We start from the raw sequence: 14705 nt of genomic DNA, 5'->3' as shown, positions 1-14705 counted from the left end.
AACAGCCCTATCTTCCTGTCACGGCGTTTGCACAGACCGATTTTTTTTTAAACTGAATTTCCCGGGAATGAGACTTCCGCAAGAGCCCAATGTTCAATCGCAAGAAACTAACGTGACGTCATAGAGCCGCCGAACCGGAACTGGCTTTGTTCTTTTCGGAAAAGGTTGTCTAAAAATAGATTAATGCGTAAAATGGCGTGACATAGGATTAGTACGGGAGTTGCTCGCTCCCAGTCATGGTCTCCTGTTTGTGTACATTGGACAACCTTCACTGCGTTTGATCATTAAAGTTATTGCTTTTTTTTCGGGGGAGGGGGGCAGAGAGGTGCTTATGCTCGCTTTCGTTATCATGGCTTGAGGTCCTTATTGGCATGACCTCCCTCATAAACATTGTTATCATCATTATTATAATAATAATAATTATTATTATTACTATTATTATTGTCATCTTTACCGTGGGAACAAAGAGAAATCAAATGTCTCACCAAATCCACTCTGACTTGTTCCATGTACAAGTGGGTGCCCTTGTGTATTGTCATCCTCGTGTAACCATAACCATCCGAACGATAAGCCGTCCATGTCGGATAGTCTTTCACAAATGGGTCATGATCTTCTTAGCAGCCCTGTGAAAAAGCGCTTGTCTTGTTTCTCGATGAGGTGGAACATTGCTCTTCATTGAGTTCATATTGGACAAACAAAAGATTAATTAAACCGTCATTTTTTATTGTTTTCCTCGCAAAATTTTGAAGTTATCATTTTTTTTTGTTTTGTATTTACTATTTTCACAAATCTCATAATACAGTTCATCTTGGGAAGCTATTTGCATTAAAACAATGGATATCCAGTTCACTGAAGCATGATACAGTCCCAAGGGTAAATGACTTGCATTGTTTTATTATGGGAACGGGAAAGTAGCGAATGAAGGCCATATGTAAATTATCGCAGCATCCCAGTTGCTACCGGCAATATAAATAGTTTATCATCATCATTATTGCTGGGTTGCCAGTATGGCAATCCCAGTCGGAAAGCGGGTGGGATTTGTTTGTTTTATTTATTTTCTTTTTTTTCAGTGATGGGGGTGACAGGCCTACACAACTCCTATCCACGTGTTTTAGCCAGCTTAGAGTTTGGCTCGAACGAGTATATCTTTTAAGGATCTGCCCCTTTTGTATGAAACGATCGGGGGATCTTGAAATATTTCGCTAAGTAGCGGTTGTTGCTGGATTAAATGCCATTTTTGCATGAGTATTTGTTTAAGATTAGGCACCGTAGGGCGGTATTGTGTGACGAAGGATAAGATTCGCTTATATTCTTTGCATTTCTGTAGGAGAGAACAACAAGCTTAATCCGTCAAAGAATTACTATTTTCTCCTGAACAAGAACGGTGACCCCCATTTTATATTTTATATTTTTGCTGAAAATGGTGTTATCATGGAGTAGTAAAAAAATCAAATTCATAAAATCGTACGGAAGGAGTCATTACGAGTCCAACAGCCCACACTCAAGTTAAATCTATTTTGAAGTGTTAAGTACTCAAAAAGACATTTAAATACATTTTTCAGGGTCTGTATCATATCATATCATGGATTACATTTATAAAACCGACTTAAATTTGTCAGTCCACCATCATGGATGCACCACAATAGTCGAAGTGGCTTAAATTGCCAGTCAGGACGAAGCTCTTTACAACCTCTAATTTCATTGGATCCCTTTAAAACGCAGCTCTATTGTCTTTAGAGTTAGGATCCATTGTTTCTTTTGTATCGTTCTTTGTGGCCATTGTTTTCTGAACCAGTCCCGAGAGTTGCTCCAAGAGCTGCGTGCCGGTTCCTACATAGCCGTATTCGTCAGCATCGTACTATGGACACGAGCCTGGTGACCTCCCATTTTTATTACATTTTTATCATCTCCTAATACATACTACAACAGTGTGCAAAGTTTCATCGGAAATCTATGACAAGTTGTATTTCAAGGAAATAACTTAAGGTCCAATGTGGGTAAAAGATAAATTATTTATTGTTTTAATGAAATCACCGAGCGTCACCTCAATAAATATATTCATAAATATGCAACGTATAAAATGACTAGGACAGGAAGATATTTTGTAAAAGAAGGAAACCACACTGCCTGGAGATTCAAAATGTCGACAATAAATTTTACAGTACATCGCCAAACAATGGAGGACTTTTTCTGCTCTACAGAATTATCTGAAAGGATACACATTCCGCTAATATGTCTTTCAGTGGTCAACATTATTTTTGCCCTGACTGCAACCATGGGAAATACTCTAATCGTCGTTGCCCTTCAGAGAGAAACATCCTTACATCCGTCTTCCAAAGTCTTGCTTCGAAATCTGGCGGTAACGGATCTCTGTGTTGGTATCGTTTCATAACCACTTCAAATTGTTTGCTTCCTAACTTTGTTGTATAGATTGCCACAAATTTGTCACTACGTCTATAAAGTGAGTCGAACTGGAAGCACCATTCTGTGTGGAGTATCACTGTCGACAAGAACTACCCTTAGTGTGGACAGACTTCTTGCTCTGTTGTTAAGACCCAGGTACAGACAAGTTGTAACCCTCAAACGAATATATGGAGCTGTGATCTGGTTTTGGGCTTGCTCAATCTTCACGGCAGCCACTTCGTTTTGGGATTACGCTGTATGGCGTGCACGCCTTGGTGACTTCTTCAACGTCATTGGGTCTTGTTGCATCCATTTACTGTTACTCGAAGATTTTCCTCACGCTGCGCCGTTATCAAAATCAAGTTCGAGACAACGCCCAGGAACAAGCGAATCAAACAATTCCACCGAGTAAAATGAAACGATACAAAAAAAACAGTGTACAGTGGAATGTACGTACAGTTGGCATTAGTTTCGTGTTATTTGCCATATTTGTTGGTGTCGTCATTCGCATATCGAGAGATGCGAAGAACACAGTCGGCAGCTTTTTATCTTGCGGTGAAAAGTACAGTGACTTTGCTTTATTTTAATTCATTTCTAAACCCCATTCTTTATTGCTGGAAGATCAAAGAAGTGAAACAAGCCGTGAAGGAAAACTTGAGGAAGTTGTTTCGTTCTTCAAACCAACAGTTACGAAAAGACACAGAGAATAATACAGACTCGGCGAAATGTCGGTGAAACACCTACGTCCGTGGGTGAAATTTAGACCTTCAAAGAGTGGGGTAGTTAAGCACCCTGGCGCTCGATAAACTGAGCTTCGGAAGATGTCAACCCTACAATTCATCGGCGCCATAGACGAGTTTGCGGGACAGAAACGCTCGCTACGCAGACTTATCATTGTCTATAGGGATAGTGCTGTAAAGTCCATTCACCGATAGGCCCCTCGGAGTTAAGGTAAGTGCTCCATCTTCCATATAATTTCAACAACAACCGCAAGATGGAGTCTATTTATCTAAAGTACTCCCTCCACGGACCAGTCCAGCATAGAGTTCGCGCCTATCCCGGTTTTTGGCAAGGTCTTATATGTTAGCGTTGGTCTTTCTTTTTCTCCGCTTTACCGTTGTAAAGAATCTTGACTGTTCTACTTCCCTTGAATACTCTTCCTGATGATAAAAGGTTTCTTTACTAGTAATCTCTACTCTTCCCTCACATTGTCAAATAATAGGCTTCCTACAGCAGTTGCTTTGGCTGTCATTGGTAAAGCTTGTGAAAAGAAAGTGTTTGAATAGGTACTTAAACTTTCTTACTCAAGCTTGAGCAATAATGAGAAGGGAAAATCATAGATAGACTTTCTTATTAAACGTAAGCTTGACTCCGAAATACAAAGGTATCTCCAACTTTCAACAGTTTATGAGCACATTTAACTTGAAATATTTCCTCTGTGATGGTTGTCGTTCTGAGCAGGTGAACTGATAACACTTTATTAGCCTGGTCGGTACTAGTTTACAGGCACGCCACGAAATAACGAAGATAAACTGAAATACAAATATAAAAATTTATTGGAAATGTATCATAAAATCTACGAACTCAAGAATTTAAATAAATTATGAATTAAAATGGTTTAGTTACAAAATTATTTAACCAATTGTATAATAAAAAATTATAAGAGAATACAATTTATCAGGCTATGATCTTTATCATAATATTCTTTTGTCGTCAGTAAATTCAAATCATTATCCTCAGACGAGTTGCTTGAAATTAAAATATCGGAGAAATGAAGGACTTCACTTTAAATTACCAGGGAGTACTTTGTCAAGAGAAACGAAGAAGTCATTGTCTCCCTTCTTTGGGCGTTCGGTTGGCAAGCTTAGGCTTTTTGACTTAATAACTACTTGGGCAACTTCCGTTTTTTCCTATTCAAAGGGATTTATTTCAGAGCGGCAGGGAAACGGTTGACAATTTTTTTTTTGCCTTCTGCCTAAAAGTCTGCCGAAAACACAGAAGTCCGTAACAGCCTCCTAACTCAGCTATAACATTTTCTTAGAAAACCAGGTTTTAAAACAGACCTTGGGAGAAAAATTGGCGTTGATGGTCTGCAAAGTGGCTTTGGAGTACTGAGTACTAAACATGTTCTCCGGTTACCAGCCTTACAGGTGAAAACATCTTTGATGAAAGAATAGTCGGCTCTTTCTGCTTGATAGTAACGAACAAATCGTCCGAAAAATGTATATTTTAGGTAATGTTGTAATGACAAGCCTAATAAATTACGGTAAAACCCCGAAAAGGACCCGGAGCTTACAGTTCATCGCAAAGGACTTTTTGAGGAGTTTTTTCCAGGGGCTTGCTACGTACAAGACTAAAAACGAACCGCATAGTATGTACCGTTAACAGCACAAGAACAAGCCGAGTCTTCTACATAGGTGCTTCAATAATCAGCTTCAAAAATAACCTTGAGTTCGCTTGGAGGAAAATTGACCATCTATGAAGTGAAGAAGTTTAAAAAGAATTCCAAAATCTTTTAGGCTACTTAGGGCGTTAATTTCCAAATCTATTTCTACAACTTTAATTCCATATCGTGACACACATTTCACTGATGGTTTGTTTCGGATACGTGTTTATTTCTGTTGTTATAATTTCTAAATATTTTTTCACGTCAAATTCTGAATCCATTGCAAAAATTCTCGACGGATATGACAAGAGCTCCAGAGTTCACAGAAGCAAAAGTTTACCTTTCAAATGGGCAGTCAATTATCCAAGTATGTCATTTCATAATTAACGACTTAAGTTCAGTTTGTGAAAATTACGGCAGGTGCTTTTTATTAGAAAACCCATACTTTTGGACGCTTTTTCGTCTTTCATCCACACTAAAACGATCGAAAACGACAACGAAAGCTGACTTTCAAAGGTCTTCTATTATTACGAACGTTTCGGGAAACGTTTCGGCAGTAATGTAGACTGGTAAAAGCCAGATGACATAAATGTGGTGAAAACACTTTGGAAACAAGGCGCCCGCTACTAAATTGTAAAATTATGCGTGACTGAGAGTAGCACGTTAGTGTGTAATTACTTAAGCATAGCACTCTTCATTTGGATCGTTAGGAATAGGAATAGGAGCATTTTATCAATGACAAAACAATATTGTCATAAAAAAAGTTCTTAGTTAAGAGTGGTCGGCGCGAGCCTTATAAAATATTTATTCTATCTAACATCAACGTCCTAACTTTGTCAAACATGTATGCAATTTTCCCTTGTTATGCACAGTTTGTTATTTTCCGAAATGACCACCTGCTAAATTTTTCGACCACAACATGATCCCTGTTTTTGAAGACCGGATGGGTGACAACAAGAATATCAATTGCATTAAATCGGGTGTCTTTCCCTGCTAGCAGAGCATTCTTTTCTTTTTGCGTTCACTGGGCAGATGAGTACGAGAAAAGAGTCCTCTGCCTTCATGGGTCGAAACTCACTATGTTGAGCATGCGCGGCGGTTACTTAACAACCGAATCCTCACGTGATACTTCATGTTGTGTACGCTCACCTAGTAACAGCGGAATTACTTTAAAGGCATGCGCGAGAGACAGCGGGCCCAAGTCACAGTCAGCAAACATAACATGGGACATGCGTTTTGAACAGTCCCGTCGAAGGTCGTGGACGGCGGTTGTATCTAAGTGAGTCTCGACCCATGGCAGAGGTCTCTTTTCCGGTATTCGTTAGCCCAGCGAACGCAAAGGAAAACAGACCTCTGATAGCAGTTCATCACTATCACCCTATCTTTTTTCATGATATTGCCGTTAATCGACAAAGTCTTGGAATAGTACCATAACTTAGAACGATCGCTTTAGGCCTCTCTCTACCCATCTTTTAGTTGATCTTTACATGTTCCGGAGGGACAATATCAAAGAGAACAAATGATCTATGTCTACGCATGTTAACATATTGAGATGGCTATGAAACTCGACAAGTTTCTTTGTTTTATGTTTTTTTGTTCGCGGTTTTGGCCTTGACCATGCACAAACCACACCCATTTTCGAAAAGACAGCCAATCTAGAGTTTCGATTAATTTATTCAAAACTCAGTTGTGAACCAACAACAAAAGACGGTGCATAATTGTCTCGGTCAATTTAACACGTGGGGTGATGTCGCAGTTTTCACTTTTGAAGTTTCCGGGGTTTCATAACCGGACCATATGAACTATGGTCTACGTTAGACTTTTTCTGTATAACTGGACCGATGTATTTCTAATTAGAGTAACAAAATGAATTCTAATTATTAGGGCTGTTCGTAAACCAAGCCTCCGGGCCGTGTAGATCCTTGATGATCCATACTTTGTCGATAACACTGCCTCCCTGATGGGAAGAAACAAAAGAAAAAGCCAAGATAAGCGAAAAACTGTAAAATGCTACTTAAAGGGGGATAAATTGTGATTGTTCTATTGAATTCCTTCGCCTTTGTGAAAACTTTGACCTCACACCTACCTTCGCCAAAGTTGATCAAGATAAATGTCGTAAATGGAAACATTATTCTGAGACCTTTTCTAAACGTGTTCTCGCTGAAGAACGTCGCGAGAAGAGACGGCCCAGCGTATTCCTCAAATCGGAGATCAATTCGATCTCCGACGAGATACGTCAAATATGCAGCTTCTTTCGTTCACTTGTATTCTAAGAACGATGACCGAGCTTCGCAAGAAGCACTATCACGAGGTTTTAAATATCCACACCAGGAAAATATCACGATTATTATCAAGACAGGAAGACGTTGACGAACACATTATTAACATCTCCTCGTACAAACTCTCCTTTTTTTCAAAAGCTTGTGCTCTGTCGTGGTTTGAAATTTGTCATACCTAAACACGTGTCCACGATTGACGTGAAGGCCAGCTTTCAGAAAGCTTATTGGAATCTCGAGCCAGGTTTACCGGAAGAATTCGTGACATTGCAGCGTCGACTCTACGGTCGGTGGCGTTAAATTATATTCATCGAAAGGGCTCTAAATCTCCACAAGCACTCCTGAAAGCCATTCATCGGTTGAAGAGGCGAGATGACATAGTTATAACAAAACCTGACAAAGGATCCGGCGTCGTGGTCTTGGACAAAGATGAATACCTTGGGTTACTTGCTGACGCATCCGCAAACGATGCCACCAAATTTAGGATGGTTGAACCAGATAGACCAAAGTGTAGAGGTAGGCCACCGAAACACTATCACCCCTTGCTACAAAAGGAGAAGGAGCTAGAATCACTTGTTCGTCGAATTCTACCCACTCCAATTGCAGAGTCTGTCTATCCGTCAGGTTCCAGGCTAGCCCACCTTTACGGTTTGCCTAAAACGCACAAGAAAGAGTTAGCCATGCGACCTATTCTGTCAGCTACAAAGACCTACAATTATGACCTCACCAAATGGCTAGATGAAAAACTTAGACCTCTCGCCATAAACCAGTATATGATAAGCGACACCTTCGAGTTCGTGAATGAGGTCCACGAATTGGCGATTAACAACGGTGATATTCTGGTTTCTTATGATGTTTCTTCCCTGTTCGCCAATGTACCTCTGGGGGAGACCATACAACTACCCGCCGATAAGGCTTTCATAAATAATTTGTTTAATTATAAGTACCATCTTAATCTCAACAAGCTGGACCTTGTCGATCTTCTTAGGGCGGCAACAAAGGACCAACTTTTCACGTTCAACGGCCAGCTATATGAACAGACCGACGGAGTTGCTATGGGCTCCCCCCTTGGTCCTTTATTAGCCAACGCTTTTATGTGTAGCATGGAGGAAACCTTGGAGCGTGAAGGCAAGATGCCTACATGCTACAAGAGATTTGTGGACGACACACAGATCATTATGCCAGACAAAGCATCCGCAGACAATCTTCTCGACATTTTAAACCAGTGCCATTCCTCTATTAAGTTCACCATGGAGACGGAGAGTAATGCCAAGCTTACTTTTTTGGTCACCCAGCTGCTCAACAGACATGCACATGTTGAGACTAAGGTGTATGTTAAACCCACAAATACTGGCCTCCTGCTACACTACAGGAGCCATGAAGATTACCGGTACAAACGTGGATTATTAAAAACGATGCTTGATCGTACATTTCGACTTTCGTCCAATTGACACTACTTCTCTGAAGAATGTGATCGATTGAAATTATTGTTTTCTCGACTAAAATATCTTGAAAAACTTGTCAACTCTTCCATTTCACGATTTGTTGCCGCCAAAGCATCGGGTCAACCTGTTTCCTCCCCTAATGTCAGGGATCGATCAGACCCAATTCGTGTTGTCCTACTGTTTAAAGATCAGGCCTCAGCTGATATTGTGCGTTCGCAACTCAAGGATTTAAGTCATAAGATCCACACGACCGTTTAGCCCGTTTTTGTCAGCCAGAAGATTAAACAAGATCTCAAACTGCGAGAAGCTAAGCCGCCGATTGTGAACCAACAGTGCCTTGTTTACAAGTTTGAATGTGACCTGTGCGATGCAGGTTATATTGGTTGAAGAACACAAAAACTCTTCTTCATTAATTGGCAAGCATTTTCGCGACAAATATTTTTTGGATCCAAAAGATCTTTCAAAGAATTTTAGTGTTTTAATGAAGTGCACGAAAAAATTTGACTGCCTTGTCTATGACTTGTTTGTTATACAGAAGTTAACACCGACTCTTATGTGCAATCGGACTCAATTCGTGTTAGGGTTTTTAATTAGTTTTTACTAGTTTTCTCGTTGTATGTTTTTATTGTCCGTCAAAGAATTATATTTTTTGGATCCAAAAGATCTTTCAAAGAATTTTGGTTTTTCCCCAACTAGATGACGCTGGATCAACAAGAAGGATGATTCACAGGCGGACGAGAGAGAAGAGGACAATTTGTATACACTGAGTTAAGAAGGTCTCTCGAGCCAACAGCGTAACCTTGCTCTCCAGGAGGATCACAAATGGATTCACAGTCCAAGCCTCGGCGAAATGTAGTTAATTAATGAAGTGTGAAAGGACCAAGGACGGACAACCCCTGGATGACATTTTTCATTGGGAGAAAAACGTTTTATGCCCTGAGCGGAATTTGAACCCACGCCCCCCTGGTTACCGGTTGGGTGTGATCACCACTACATTATCAGAGCAACCATGCTAGCTACATGGCCAATATGGAAAGTGAATGGGAATTACGTGGTCATCCCGGGCCCATGCAGACAGTACTGTTTCGGACTTCTGGGCCTTATCAGTGCAGTGCTGATGTCTGGGATGGAGGGTAAGCTTATAAAACGACCTGAAGAAGCCCGAAGGGCGAAATGTTTACACTAAATATACCAGACCTGTGAGAAGTTCGTCAGCGACTTATTATATATATATATATATATATATATATATATATATATATATATATATATATATAGATACGTAGACTTGAACTAGGTCAAAGACATTTATTTGCTACTCCGAGTTTCATGCTTCTCACCAAGCAATCATCAGGCAACTGCCAAAAAGAAGGAATACATGGTGTTTTACAGTGATTTTGAAAATAACGGTAGCATTTCACTATAGGCTGGGGTGCATAGCAACGGTTAAACAATACAAACTGTTTCCAGTGAGCTGCTAAAAATAAGCCTTAAATAATAACGCTATTGAGAAGGAATTTCTTTCGAAGTCTGTAACTTGTTACAAGCTCATTTCTGTTGTTAAGGGTCGCCAAATCTGGTCTACAAATTATTTAGTATTTCTCCCACAGACATAAATTACACTTCTTCGTTACATTTGAATAGGATCTCGCATGCCTAACAATCCGCCATTTAATGCGATAGTCGACTTTCTTGTCTTTCAAACCCCATACATATTTACTAAGTTCAGTGGAGTTTCTGTAGCGTTAGCACACCAGTGAACGAGGGTTCGATTCCTACTCACGGCATATGTGTTTTTCATTCAAAATAGATCAGTCAGTATTTCGTACTGGCTCGTGACTACATCGTTGGATTTCCAGTTCTTCATTCTAAATATAATTTGGTATTTCTGGTAGCCTGTGAATCTTCTTCGGATGATCCGATGTAGTCCTGTTCCTGAATGATAAAACGCCGGAGAGCCCCGCGGCTAACAAATCACCTCTCTGATTGCTCTGTTTCTAGCAGGGTTGTCGTGATGGTGCAGTGGTTAGCACACCTGACATGTAATCCAGGGAACGCGGGTTCGATTCTCACTCACGGTATATGTATTTTTCATTCAAGATGGATCAGTCAGTATTTCGTACTGGCTCGTGACTACATCGTTTCCAGTTCTTCATTCTGTATATATAGCAGGTAGAATGAAAAATGCTGCGTCGCCAACGAAGAATGCCACTTGCAAGCAGGATCCAAAGAAGGATACACGATGCCTTGACTTCACGTGGTGATAAATAGGTTGAATGAAAAATGGAGTCAAAAGCAAAGTTTTTAGCTGATATTGTGAACACTGAGGAAGCCCGAAGGGCGAGACGTTTGTTCTGTAAATTAAATGGACCTATGAGTAGTTTGCTTTTGACTCCATTTTTCATTCAACCTATATACAATTATATATATATACAATTAAGTCTCGATTATATATATATATATATATATATATATATATATATATAATGTCCATTTAATGTAGAGAACAAACGTTTCGCCCTTCGGGCTTCCTCAGTGTTCACAATATCACCTAAAAACTAAAAAATTCTTGGCAGCTGCCAAGTCACTGTTTCAAAAGTCACTGTTTCAATTTTACCATTCACTTGATAATGACCGAAGTACGGTCCAAACGTCGTTTTTTACCGTTCATTTTTCTCGTCAAACGTTTTAAGAAACCCTTACTTATACATTTTTATCATCTCCTAAACATGTTACAACAGTGTGCAAAGTATCAACGGAAATCTATGACAAGTTATCTCTAGGAAATAACTTAAGGTCCAAAGTGGATAAACGATAAATTATTTATTGCTTTATAAATAAATCACCGTGTATCGAATGACTAGGACATGAAGATGTTTTGTTAAAGAAGGAAACCACACTGTCTGGAGATTCAAAATGTCGACAACAAATATTACAGGACACAGCCAAAAATTACAGAACTTTTTCTGATCAGCAGAATTATCTGAAAGGATACACATCCCTTTAATATGTCTTTCAGCCGTCAACATAATTTTTGCCTTCACTGCAACCATGGGAAATACATTAATCATCGTTGCCCTTCAGAGAGAAACTTCCCTACATCCGCCTTCCAAAGTTTTGCTTCGAAACCTGGCGGTAACGGATCTCTGTGTTGGTATCGTTTCACAACCAGTTCAAATTGCTCACTTCGTGACTTTGTTGTATAAATTGCACCAAATGTGTCGCTACGCCAATGCCGTGAGTCGGACTGCAAGCACCATTCTGTGTGGAGTATCACTGTTGACAACAACCGCCGTCAGTGTGGACAGACTTCTTGCTCTGTTGTTAAGACTCAGGTACAGACAAGTTGTAACCCTCAAACGAATATATGGAGCTGTGGTCGCGTTTTGGGCTTTCTCAATCTTCACGGCGACAACTTCGCATTGGGATCCAGACTACGCTGTATGGCGTGCCTTGCTGATTTCTTCAACATCATTGTGCATTGTCACATCCATTTTCTGTTACTCGAAGATTTTCCTCACGCTGCGCCGTTATCAGAATCAAGTTCGAGACAACACCCAGGAACAAGCGAATCAAACAATTCCACCGAGTAAAATGAAACGATACAAAAAAAATAGTGTACAGTGGAATGTGCATACAGTTGGCATTAGTTTCGTGTTATTTGCCATATTTGTTGGTGTCGCCATTCGCATATCGAGAGATGAGAAGAAGGCAGTCGGCAGCTTTTTATGTCGTAGTGGAAAGCACAGTGACTTTGCTTTATTTTAATTCATCTATAAACCCCATTCTTTACTGCTGGAAGATCCAAGAAGTGAGACAAGCCGTGAAGGACAACTTGAGGCAGTTGTTTCGTTCTTTAAACTGACAGTTAGGAAAAGACATAGAGAATAATACAGCCTCGGCGGAATGTCGGTGAAACACTAAAGTGCGTGGGTGAAATTTACACCTTCAAATAGTGGGGTAGTTAAGCATCCTGGCGCTCGATAAATGGAGCTTCGGAAGATGACAATCCTGCGCAATTCATCGGTGCCATAGAAAAGTTTGCAGAAACACAAGTACTCATCCATATCCCCCGACAGAAACGCTTTCTACGTAGGCTAATGATTACATAAACGGATGGTGCTGTAAAGTCCATTCAGGGATAGGCCCCGCGGAGAAAATGCTCCATGTTCCATATAATCTCAGCAACAACCGCAAGATGGAGTCTATTTATCTAAAGAACTCTCCCCTCGGACCTGTCCAGCATAGAGTTTCCACCTATCCCGGTCTCTGAAAAGGGCTTTCATCTCAGCGTTTTCCCGTTTTACATTCTAAAAAACCTTGACTCTTCTACTTCCCTTGATTCCTTTCCCGACAAAACGTTTCTTTACTAGTAACTCTTCCTTACTCTTGCCTTACATTGTCTAATACTAGCCTTCTCCAACTTTCAACAGTTTATGAGCGCATAAACTTGAAATATTTCCTCTGTGATGGTAGTCGTTCCGAGCAGGTCAACTGATAACACTCTATAACACTTTATTAGCGTGGTCGGTACTAGTTTACAGGCATGCCACGAACTAACGAAGATAAACTGAAATAAAAAAATAAAACTCTATTGTAAATGTGTCACGAAATCCACGAACTCATCACTTTAAATGAATTAGTTACAATATTATCTAACCAAGTGTATAATAAAAAAATTATAAGGGAATACAAATTATCCGGCTATCAGCTTTATAATCATATTCTTTTTTTCGTCAGTAAATTAACATCAATATCTTCAGGCAAGTTGCTTGAAATTAAGGGGGCGTTCGATTTACCGTATTCCAGAATAGGACTACATGAAATGGAAGTTAGGAATCCTTCGTTTTTTCGTAAATTTGCATAAAAATTGTCAAACACCTGCTAAAATGCTATTTTAAACATATCTTTATTATCCTTGTTGCTCCAAAGCGCCAGACATACCGTTTTAAATCATCACTCTACGTATTTCTATTCCGGAACAGGGTCAATCGAACGCACCCTAAATATTGGAGAAATGAAGGACTTGACTTGAAAACACGAGGGAGTACTTTGTCAAGAGAAACGAAGACGTCATTAGGACCGTTTATACGAGAGAAAATAAGCCGCTTTTACTCTGGCCGCGGCTTACATAAGACGCGAACACCCCGTATGAATGGTACAAAATCTACGTTCACGGCTTTCTCAAGCCGCGGATTATCCTGGCCTGGGAGTTTATACTCGTATAAATAGTTCCTTTCGCGTATTATGTACGCCGCGGCTTATTTTCTCTCGTATAAACGGCCCTAATGTCTCCCGTCTTTGGGCGTTCGGTTGGCAAGCTTAGCCTTTTCACAGGTGGCATTTTGACTTAATAATTACTTGGGCAACTTCCGTTTTTTACCCTTATTTTCCTGTTCAAAAGGATGTATTTCAGAGGGGCAGGGAAAGTTGACCTGTTTTTTTTTCACCCTCTGCCTAAAAGTCTGCCGAAAACACAGAAGTTACCAGCAGTTTCCTAACTCAGTTATAATATTTTCTTAGAAAACCAGGTTCTACACAAAACTTGGGAGAAAAACTGCAAAGTGGCTTTGGAGTACTGAGTACTTGTACTAAACATGTTCTCCCGTTATCAGCCTTACAGGTGAAAAAATCCTTCATGAAAGAATATTCGGCTCTTACTGCTTGATAGTAACGTACAAACCGTCCGAAAAAAATGTATATTTCAGGTAATGTTGTAACGATAAGCCTAATAAATTACCGTAAAACCACGAAAAGAGCCCGGAATTTACAGTTCACAAAGGACTTTTTAAGGAGCTTTTTTCCAGGGTGTTGCTATGTACAAGATTAAACATGAACCGCACAACCGCATGCACTGTTAACAGCACAAGAACAGGGCGAGTGTTCTACATACGTCCTTCAGTAATCAAGTTCAAAAATAACCTTGAGTTCGCTTGGAGGAAAATTGACGATCTATGAAATGAAGAAGTTTAAAAAGAATTCGAAAATCTTTTAGGCTCTTTAGGGCGTTATTTCAGCGTTTATTTCAACAACTATACTTCAACATCGTGACACGCATTTCAATGACGGTTTGTTTCCGTGTTTATATCTGTTATAACTTCAATATATTTTTTCACATACAATTCTGAATCCATTGCAAAAATGCTCGAGATCTGACAATAGCTCCAGACTTCACAGAAGCAAAAGTTTACCTTT

At 39.9% G+C, this 14705-nt stretch overlaps 1 pseudogene; it reads left to right on the top strand.

Moving 5' to 3' along the window:
* Nucleotides 1-8120: 8120 nt before the first annotated feature.
* Nucleotides 8121-9114, top strand: LOC138025354 (uncharacterized; annotated as a pseudogene).
* The last annotated feature ends 5591 nt before the right edge of the window (nt 9115-14705 follow it).

Source organism: Montipora capricornis, chromosome 12, assembly GCF_036669925.1.
Source record: "Montipora capricornis isolate CH-2021 chromosome 12, ASM3666992v2, whole genome shotgun sequence".
Classification (NCBI taxonomy): domain Eukaryota; kingdom Metazoa; phylum Cnidaria; class Anthozoa; order Scleractinia; family Acroporidae; genus Montipora; species Montipora capricornis.
This window is presented reverse-complemented; position numbering and strand designations above follow the sequence as displayed.